An 11,378-nucleotide genomic window follows, 5' to 3' on the forward strand; every position below is an offset into this window, starting at 1 on the left:
CCGTTAGCTTTCCCAAAGTCTAACAGATCGTCAACTAGCACATTATCAGTTTTCTTTTCCATTCTTCTGTATATTATTCTTGTAATCAAGTGTTAAGCTGATTTTGCGGTAATTATCGCAATTGTTTGCTCTTGACGTCTTCGCAGTTGTGTAGATGACGCTTTTCTAAAATTCAGATGGCGTGGCACCAGACTCTTACACTATGTGATCAAAAGTATCCTGACACCCCCAAAAAACATATGTTTTTCATATTAAGTGCATTGTGCTGTCACCTTCTGCCAGGTACTCCATATCAGCGACTCAGTAGTCATTAGACATTGTGAGAGAGCAGAATGGGGGGCTCCGCGGAACCCACAGACTTCGAACGTGGTTAGGTGATTGGCTGTCACTTGCGTCACACGTCCGTACGCGAGATTTCCTCACTCCTAAACATCCCTAGATCTACTGTTTCCGATGTCATAGTGAGGTGGAAACGTGAAGAGACATGTACAGCACAAAAGCGTACAGGCCGACATCGTCTGGTGCGGTCAACAAGGAGCGCAGACATTTGAAGAGGGTCGTCGTGCGTAATAGGCAGAGAAAACTTGAATTGCATCGTCGAGCGGCTGCTCATTAGCCATACATCACGCCGGTAAATGCCAAACGACGCCTCGATTGGTGTAAGGATCGTAAACATTGGACGATTGAACAGTGGAAAAACGTTGTGTGGAGTGACGAATCACGGCACAGAATATGGCGATGCGATGGCAGGATGTGGCTGTAGAGAATGCTAGTTGAATGTCATCTGCCAGCATGTGTAGTGCCAACAGTAGAATTCGGAGGCGGTGGTGTTATGGTGTTGTCGTGTTTTTCATGAAGGGGGCTTCCACCCGTTGCTGTTTTGCGTGGCACTACCACAGCACAGGCCTACATTAACGTTTTAAGCACCTTTTTGTTTCCCACTGTTGAACAGCAATTCGGGGATGCCGATTGTATCTTTCAACACGATCGAGCACCTATTCATAATGCACGGCATGTGGCGGAATGGTTACACGACATTAACATCCCGGCAATGCATTGGACTGCACAGAGTCCTGCCCTTAATCCTGTAGAACATCTTTGGGATGTTTTGGAACGCCGACTTCGTGCCAGGCCTCGCCGACCGAAATCGATACCTCTAGTCAGTGCAGCACACTGTGAAGAATGGGCTTGCCATTCCCCAAGAAGCCTTCCAGTACCTGATTAAACGTATGCATGCGATTGTGGAAGCTGTACAGCATACTGAATTCCGGGATTACCGATGGAGGGCGCCACGAACTTGTAAGTCATTTTCAGCCATGTGTCCGGATACTTTTGATGACAAAAAGCACATTCTACACACCAAAATGAATAGTCGTTTTGTTGCCAATTCCCGCAATTATTTTAAAAATTCTGATGGACTGTTATGTATCCCTTCTGCCTTATTTTATCTTAAGTTCTCCAAAGTTCTTTTAAATTCTGATTCTTATACTGTATCACCTAAATGAACTCCTGTTTCTTCTTCTACCACATCAGACAAATCTTCTCTTTAAAAAGAGGCGTTCAATGTATTCTTTCCACCTCTCCGCTCTCCCCTCTGCGTTTAACAGTGGAGTTCCTGTTACACTCTTAACTTTATCACCGTTCCTTTTAATGTCACCGAAGGTTGTTTTCACTTTCCTGTATGCTGATTCTGTCCTTCCGACAATAATTTCTCTTTCGATGTCTTCACATTTTTCTTCCAGCCATTTCGTCTTAGCTTCCCTGTGCTACCTATTTATTTCATTCCTCAGCGACTTATGTTTCTGTATTCCTGAGATTCCTGGAACATTTTTGTACTTCTTCCTTTCATCGATCAGTTGAAGTATTTCTTCTGTTACCCAAGGTTTCTTCGTAGTTAACTTCTTTGTACTTATGTTTTCCTTCCCAACTTCTGTGGTTGCCCTTTTTAGAGATGTCCATTCCTCTTCAACTTTACTGCCTACTGAGCTAGTCCTTTTTAATGCATCTATAGACTTAAAGAACTTCAATCGTATCAGGTCATTCCTTAGTACTTCTTTGCGTATTAATTCTTCCTGACTAATATATTAATCTTCAGTTTCTCTTCATCACTACTATATTGTGATCTATGTCTGCTCATGGGTACACCTTACAGTCCAGTATATGATTTCGAATCTCTGTCTGACCGTGATGTAATCTAACAGAAATCTTCCCATATCACTCGGCCTTTTCCAAGTATACATCCTCCTGCTGTGATTCTCGAACAGAGTATTCGCTATTACTTGCTGAAACTTGTTACAGAACTCAATTAGTCTTTCTCCTCCCTCATTTCTTGTACCAAGCCCATATTCTCATGTAACTTTTTCTTCTACTCCTTCTCCCACAACTGCATTCCAGTCACCTATGACTATTAGATTTTCATATCCCTTTACGTACTGTATTACCCTTTCAATATCCTCATACACATTCTCTAACTCTTCATCTTCAGCTTGCGACGTCGGCATGTATATCGTCGGTGTTGGTTTGTGTCGATTCTGGTAAGAACAAGCCTATCACTGAACTGTTCACAGTGACACACTTTCTGCCCTACCTACCTATTCGTGACGAATGCTACTCCCGTTATACCTTTTCATTCTGCTGTTGATATTACCCAATACTAATGTGAGCCGAAATCCTTGTATTCTTTTCACTTCCCTTTAGTGACCCCTACCATATCCAGGCTCAGCCTTTGCATCTGCCTTTTCAGATTTTCTAGTTTCCCTACCACGTTCGAGCTTCTGACATTCTACGCCCCGACTCGTAGAACGTTATACTTACGTTGATTAGGGACCGATGACCATGGCAGTCTGTTCCCTTTAATCCCCCAAACCAACCAACCAACTTACGTTGATTGTTGAATCTTTTTCTCATGGTAGCCTTCCCTTTGGCAGGCTCCCCGCGGAGGTCCGAATGGGGGACTATTCCGGAATCTTTTCCACTGGAGAGATCATCATGACACTTCTTCAATTACAGGCCACATGTCCTGTGGATACACGTTACGTGTCTTTATCGCAGTGGTCTCCATTGCCTTCTGCATCCTCATGCCGTTGATCATTGCTAATTCTACCGCGTTTAGGGAGTTTCCCATCCCTAGGACAATAGAGTGCCCTGAACATCTGTCCGCTCCTCCGCCCTCTTTGACAATGCCGTTGGCAGAGTGAGGGGTGACTTCTTTTCCCGGAAGTCTTCGGCTCTTGACAACCCTTATCACTGTTGACGCCTCACCTCGCAGGCGACTCAATCCTTCTCGACGGCTTCAAAGCTATTGAATGTGATCTCGTCAGTTTGGAGTGCAACTCAAAGCTGTGCGATCGCTTTCAATGTGGATGCAGCCCCACAATGTCCAGAGATAAGTGCTGAAACATCCGAGGCGTCAGCAGTGTCAAATGTTGTCAAGAGCGTCTTCCTTTTGCTCATCACACTGAGAATAGTGTTTCAACTTCGAATTGTGCTCTTATCAAGGTCCCGAGGTAGGAGGTTGTTTCATTGGCGCCCTGTGTGCGATCCCCTGAGGCCTTTTCGTTCCGGTTTTGAGAGGCGGTGTCTGAAATGATTTCCTCGACCGCCAACAAGAACACCGCGTGATTTTAGTAAATTTGGAAATTTGTGGTAAGTTCCTATGGGACCAAACTGCTAAGGTCATCGGTCCTAGGCTTACACACTACTTAATCAAATTCACTTCTGCAATGGACAACACACACACCCATGCCCGAGGGAGGACTCGAACCTCCGACAGGGGAAGTCTCCCGGACTGTGGCAAGACGCCTTACACCGTACGGCTAGTGATTTCAGTTCTGGGCGTCGCGGTTCTGATGTCAATCTTAGCAGCGTCAAAAGAAAGGGTGAAATGTGGCTGAAAGGGAGCTATGACAACGTTACGATCGTTTGACACTTCCACCGTGGCGTTCGGCAGAACGTTTGCGAATGTGGCAAAATTAAACCACATTACAAGCTAAATGGACTTCTTGGCTTTGACCCTTTTTCCGCATGTGTCGACACATTTGTGTTTGACGAGTCGTGGACCTGAGGATGCAATCGCAGGGTTCCAGACTTTTTCGCCATTAAAGAGGAAAGTTGTAGACTGCCTTGAGCCAAATTTCAAACAATTGCGTCACTTTCAAAAAGTGATCCCTTGATTCCGCTGCACAGTGTACGTCCCTTATAATAGAGAAGTTAAATTACATTTATAGTATTTACAGGATCAGTTTTGTGCTCACAGGTATCCTTTTTACCATCTACATGGCCGCATTTTTGGGTGTGTTACTCGTCAGTTGCGTGGTACTTATAAATGAAATTAATATTTTACCTATGATGATTGTATGGTGATCCTAGGTTACCATTGTTCTACTTTCGCAAGTTAGCAACATCCTCTGGTCTAACGACGCATCGAATAAAAGGCAAACAAAATCACATACGCGACGGTGGTGTGCACAAAATGGCGTGAAGATGAGAAAATACCCATCCCGACGTTAGAATGCAATATCTCTTGTTTAATACGTGGTCCGACATTATGTCTAGTGTTATTCACAAATAAATGATTAGTTAATTTATTATTCTGGAGGATCAAAGTAAATTCTCCAAACATATACAGTCAGTTCCTCAAGAAAGTGTACGCCCTAACATTAAACGTAACGTCCGCAGCGACATCTCTGGTAGTGTTCTCGAACCTGTGATCAGTGCGCTTTTGCATAGTTTATAGATAAATCCAACCCCCATTAACCATGGACCTTGCCGTAGGTGGGGAGGCTTGCGTGCCTCAGCATACAGATGGCCGTACCGTAGGTGCAACCACAATGGAGGGGTATCTGTTGAGAGGCCAGACAAACTTGTGGTTCCTGAAGAGGGGCAGCAGCCTTTTCAGTAGTTGCTGGGGCAACAGTCTGGATGCGGTTCTGGCGCTGCAGTCCGGAACCGCGGGACTGCTACGGTCGCAGGTTCGAATCCTGCCTCGGGCATGGGTGTGTGTGATGTCCTTAGGTTAGTTAGGTTTAAGTAGTTCTAAGTTCTAGGGGACTTATGACCTAAGATGTTGAGTCCCATAGTGCTCAGAGCCATTTGAACCATTTTTGAACAGTCTGGATGATTGACTGATCTGTCCTTGCAACACTAACCAAAACGGCCTTGCTGTGCTGGTACTGCGAACGGCTGAAAGCAAGGGGAAACTACAGCCGTATTTTTTCCCGAGGGCATGCAGCTTTACTGTATGGTTATATGATGATAGCGTCCTCTTGGGTAAAATATTCCGGAGGTAAAATAGTCCCCCATTCGGATGTCTGGGCGGGGACTACTCAAGAGGACGTCGTTATCAGGAGAAAGAAAACTGGCGTAGAGAGGATATAAAATGTAGACTGGCAATGGCAAGGAAAGCATTTCTGAAGAAGAGAAATTTGTTAACATCGAGTATAGGTTTAAGTGTCAGGAAGTCGTTTCTGAAAGTATTTGTATGATGTGTAGCCATGTATGGAAGTGAAACATGGACGATAAATAGTTTGGACAAGAAGAGAATAGAAGCTTTAGAAATGTGGTGCTACAGAAGAATGCTGAAGATTACATGGGTAGATCACATAACTAATGAGGAGGTATTGAACAGAATTGGGGAGAAGAGGAGTTTGTGGCACAACTTGACAAGAAGAAGGGACCGGTTGGTAGGACATGTCTGAGGCATCACGGGATCACAAATTTAGCATTGGATGGCAGCGTGGAGGGTAAAAATCGTAGAGGGAGACCAAGAGACGAATACACTAAGCAGATTCACAAGGACGTAGGTTGCAGTAAGTACTGGGAGATGAAGAAGCTTGCACAGGATGGAGTAGCATGGAGAGCTGCATCAAACCAGTCTCAGGACTGAAGACAACAACAACAACATAGATAAACAGTGTGAAAGTTGAATTTCTTTTTGTCGCTTGAAATTTGAACTAATTTCAAAATATCTGAAGCGTTACGAGGCAGTTTACCTTGTATATCATCCAAAGAGACTAAAATTTTCACATGGATCTGCTGCTAAAACTCTTAAAAAGTCAAAGGCATTCGTCACGAAGTTGGTCAAACGGTATTTAGAGGTTGTGGATGATTTACCGGAGAGAGGGCAAAGATACCAAGTCACAATCGATAATGGCAAAGTGCAACAATTGGATTAAGTTTTAGGTAATTGTGCAATTATTAATAACATGTATTTTCATGTGAACATATATTTATAATAGTGTCTTTTATTTCATACAGGTAACGGCGAACACTTTCTTGAGCTACTGACTACGTACAATACCATGAAACATAATTCAAGTAGCGTATCAAATTTTAAACATAATTTTGCCTTGGCCTCACCATAGCTTGGCACTAAAAGTATCCGTCTTGTGATATTTATGTATTTACAACGAGTAAACAGGCAAGACATGACTTGAGGTCACACCGTTATTTTATTGTTTCATAGCCTCTACTTGACCTGCATGTCATAGGTATTCTTTTGCTTCTCACATGAATGACATCTTTTTAATTACAGTTACTCGACAATTACAGACATGCACGTGTGGTGTTTTCTACTAAAATTCAGTAATATTTTACTCTCTATATTTGTCAGATGTTCAGTGCAATTAAAACAAATGTTTTTCCTTAATAAACAGTAGGATAGCTATCTACAAATCAGGCATTGTTACTTATTTACAATGAGTCTGTTCGCAGAAAATAAGTATATCGTCGTTTGCTAAATTTATTTTAGCCACACATAAAAAAACAGTTATTCACGTCATGCCAATATAGATTACTCAACGTAGACTTAGCTTAACATTATCAATCAATAAGTGGATGTACATAGTGATGTAAATTATTAATCACGAGTTGTTTGGTTTCGAGCAGTAATCAATATTCCTTCAAATCCAAACTCCCGAGATTCCCAGTGAAACATCTGTATTTCTCTTCTAACGATTTCCCTTAGAGCCCGTTTCCCCTTCGAGCCCACGAAACGGAATACGTCTAGTGACGATAAGTCTGGTAGGGGGTCAGTTCCATATCATACTTATACCCATTTATTATACCCAGTTTCTGGGGAAAGACATCTCCACGCTGAAGCTACGAGATGGGGGACCACTTCCATTATACCCAGTTTCTGGAAACAATCTCCACACTGAAACAACGAGTTAGCTAATTCCTTTCTCTCTTCTTCCGTTTAAGTTTCAGCTTCCATGGTTTTATTTTGTGTTATGCTGTTTTTCGTTTTAATTTTTAAGTTTTATGACACTATGATTCACAAAGGTACCACTTCCTCAGATCTTTTCCAACAAATTGTCTTGTAAATATTACAGTATAGCCTCAGAATTAACAGAAACAAATCTATATAAGCATTTTAACACACTGATATTTAATGAATATTTGTGTTGCTTTTTTCACTGAAAAAAATTACCCCAGTTAGTAAGTTTGTTATACATACTGCAAAAGTATTGCCAAAAATCATGCCTGCATCGTTTCTAGTGTGTGAGAAAACTACCCGAACAATGAAAAAGATTTTGTGAGAAAATTCCCTTCAAAACTGAACATTTTCTCCTTGCCATTCCCTGCATTAAACGCTCCAGAGCTGTACAAAGTGTCCTCCTTTTCTTCAAGGCCTCTCTTCCGGCCTCTTCTTTTCTGTCTCGTAGTCTTTGCTAGATCTTCAATTAATTTCTCAGCAGCAGTTATACGTTGTTTGTTAATTCTCTTCAAGATGTCTCGAGTGAATGCTCCAACCTTGATACGTATTCCCTGAAAGAACTTAGTTGCTACCATTAAATACATGACTGCATTATAAACCGATATTTTAACCATTTTGGCAGAGCAAAATGTTGTTTTATGTCAACTTTTCCACACAAGAGGGTTCCTAGACTTATTTGGACTCCTTTGGAATCTCAGGGTGGGACAGATATCTAAATGTTGAATTGATGATGTTCAGAATTGATTTAGGTGGACCATCCTTGTGAGTTTAAGGTATGCCATCCCTCTGGGCGTGCTTATAACGACACGAACGAATAAAGCAAAATGTGCACAGGCCGCTCATCTGTGGATAACATATGAAAATAGCGTGCCTACAATTTAATAAAGCATACTCACATTTCTGCCACATCTTTGCAAACAAAGGCATGATTAAAAACCAGAACAGAATTCGTTCAAAGTTATTCAAATAACGTAAGTAAATGCAAGTAACCACAGTTTGTAAGTAAGGATTGTGATTCCCTATTTGTTTCGAAGAAGACTATCCAACAATCAACCGTCAACAGATGACCTCAAAAGAAGCAGTGAGTTTGGGTTAAGCAAGTGCTCAGAAACTCTGACTGCATTAGCAATACCAAAAGTAATACTGAAGAGTCTCTTCGCTAAGTTGAGTGGCAGGATAAACATGTTGGGCATTTAATTTTTTATGCACTTAGGATGCACTTTAGATTAAGAAATTTCAGTGAAGTATATGCAATGATTTGTTCTACTGAAAAAATTTTTACGAGCGTCTTGCCTTAGGAAAATAAAAATTAATTAAAGCAAAGTAGTGTACTATGGAACCGCTACTCTCAGAAAAATGTGTTGTCAACTATGGATCCACACGCAAAATCTCCTAAAATAATGGAGTAGGCCAGGAAGAACTGTTTGATACTTGACTGTCACAAATTGCTAGGAAGGAACTGCGTTAAGAACAAAGTTAAATTCTTTGATGGGAACATAAAATAATCTTTAGAGGAAATGAGTGGATCAACAGTATGAATTTAGAAAACTCGGTTCATAAGCGGAATGCTATTATTTACTATTGAACGCGTAGCTAGTGTTGTGGCTGACTTGTTTAATCGCATGTTAATTGTCACTTTGATTACATGTGAATAAGTGAACATGAAAGTCTAACAGAAATAATTGTAATGACAAGCAAGTAGCAGCACTACAACACATCAACTTCTGGGTAACTAGAGACATATTTCGCACAGGTGATGTTTCAGCAATTTTTTAAAGTCCCGACATGTATTGGGGTATTCGTCTTCATCTTTGGTCTGTCAATTGGAGTTTTTCTGGCCAGAGGGTATCACTCGGATGCTCTCCTCTTAGATTCGTATGGAGCAACAGGTCACGTGTCCCGCTTAAGCGTCGTCAGTTTGGACGTGATTCTTTTTTTTTTTTTTTTTTTTTTCGCGGGGGCGCCTAGAGGGCAAACAGCTAACATAGACACACTAGTTTCTGGCTTGGTGGGAACCGCACATAGCCAGGGTAAGCTCTGCTGTCGTTCCGATGGTTGATCTGAACCAAAGCTGAAAAAATGAAGTTAGGTACCAATTGTTTTTTCTGGTCCTTAACGCTGATATTTCATTTGAATTCGTAGCACATTATTAATTTTTGGCAGTTTGCAAGTAAATTTTACCACAGTTTCTCGATGAGTCTTTGTGAACCTGCTCACACGTGGTCATTAGGAAAGTTCCGACACCCCTTTCTTAGTTTGGAATGAATTATCCATACATTAACTAACTTCTTGGGGTTCACTACATACTGTGATAAATTTCCTAGAGATTCATTGTGCATTCGAAAGACGTAGAACAATTACTTTATTGCAGTCAATAGCATTTGGAGGCAAGAGTTTACTTACTCAACAGTTTTAAAATTATTATCGGGGCTGTGAAGAATAATCACACCAAGATTTAATGTACATTGCGACATTGGTTTTTGTTCCTGTCGTGCTATCCCCATGTTGGTTGTACGAAGTGATTGCCCATTACGCTGCCAATAGATCACTTTTAACTCATTTTTCATGTCCGTCCAGAGCCAACGGGATGGTCAATGCAGATTTTTTTTTGTTTTACAGATGACAGTAGATTTGAGAGTCAGACATTTCTGCGATGTTTCCGTTCGTTCCGTCGTACACTGCTGCTAACTTGTAAGTGTTTTAAAATCCGATTTATATATGACGGGAAGTGCAAAATGGGTAAGCAAAAATGGCTAGAGGACGAATGTTAAGATTTTAAAGCATGTTTCACTAGGGAAAGACAGAAACCGCCTACTAGAAAATTAAAGAGACCGTTGCAGAAAAGAGAAGCAGCTGTCTAAATATCAAGAGCTCAAATGAAAAATCATTCTAAGCAAAAGGGGGAAACCTGAAAGCTAAAAGAAATATATAGAGGTTCTATACAAGGGAGATGAAATTGAAGGCAATATTATAGAAAGAGAATTGGACGTGCATGAAGAGAAAATGAGAGGTATGATACGGTGAGAAGAATGTGACAGAACTCTGAAAGATCTAACTCGAAACGGGACCCCAGGGTAGAGGAATTCCTTCAGAGTTAGCCCAGGGAGAGCCAGCCATGACAAATCTCTTCCATCTGGCGTGCAAGGTATATGAAACAGCCGAACTAGCATTAGACGCCAATAACAATGTAGTAATTGAAATTCCAAAGAACACAGTAGCTCCAATGTGTGAAAATCATCGAACTGTTCATTTAATAAGTCATGGTTGCAAAATAATAGCACGAATTCTTTCCAGAAGAATGGAAAAACTGGTTGAGGCCGACTCTGGGAAAGATCAGTTTGGATTCCAGAGAAATGTAGGAACACCTGAGGTAATACTGACACTAGAACTTATCTTAGAAGATAGAGTAAGGAAAGACAAACGTACGTTTATAGCAGTTGTAGACTTAGAGAAAGAATTTGACAATATTGACTCTGACGATAGCAGGAGTAATTTTCAGGGAGCGAAAGGCTGTTTGAAACTTGTACAGATACCAGACGGCAGTTATAAAAGTCGAAGGGCATGAAAAGGAAAGAGGGGTTGAGAAGAGAGTGAGACAGTGTTGTGGCCGATCCTCGATGTTGTTCAATATGTAACGAGCACAAGCAGTACCGGAAACCAAAGAAAAAAACTGGAGCAGGAATTAAAGATCAGGGAGAAGAACTAAAAACATTAAGGTTTGCCAACGACATTTCATTCTGCCGGAGACAGTGAAGGGCTTGGAACAGCAGTACAACGTAATGGACAGTGTTTTAAAAGGAGGCTATCATCAACGAAAGCAAAATACGGATAATTGAAGGTAGTCAAATTAAACGAGGTGATGCTAAGAGAATTAGATTAGTGAAGGAGACTTTTATTGTGGTAGATGAGATCTGTTATTTGGGCCACAAAATTACTGGTGATGGCCGAAGCAGAGAAGATACCGACATAGACTGACAATGCTAAGAAAAGCATTTCTGAAGAAAAGAAATTTCTTATCATCGAATATAGATTTAAGCGTTAGGAAGCCTTTTCGGAAGTTATGTGTCTGGAATGTAGCAAGCATGGAAGCGAAGCTTGGACGAAAAGTAGTTGAGACAAATGTTGAGGATTAAATAGATCGATCACGTAACTCATGAAGAGG

Source organism: Schistocerca americana, chromosome 7, assembly GCF_021461395.2.
Source record: "Schistocerca americana isolate TAMUIC-IGC-003095 chromosome 7, iqSchAmer2.1, whole genome shotgun sequence".
Classification (NCBI taxonomy): Eukaryota; Metazoa; Arthropoda; class Insecta; order Orthoptera; family Acrididae; genus Schistocerca; species Schistocerca americana.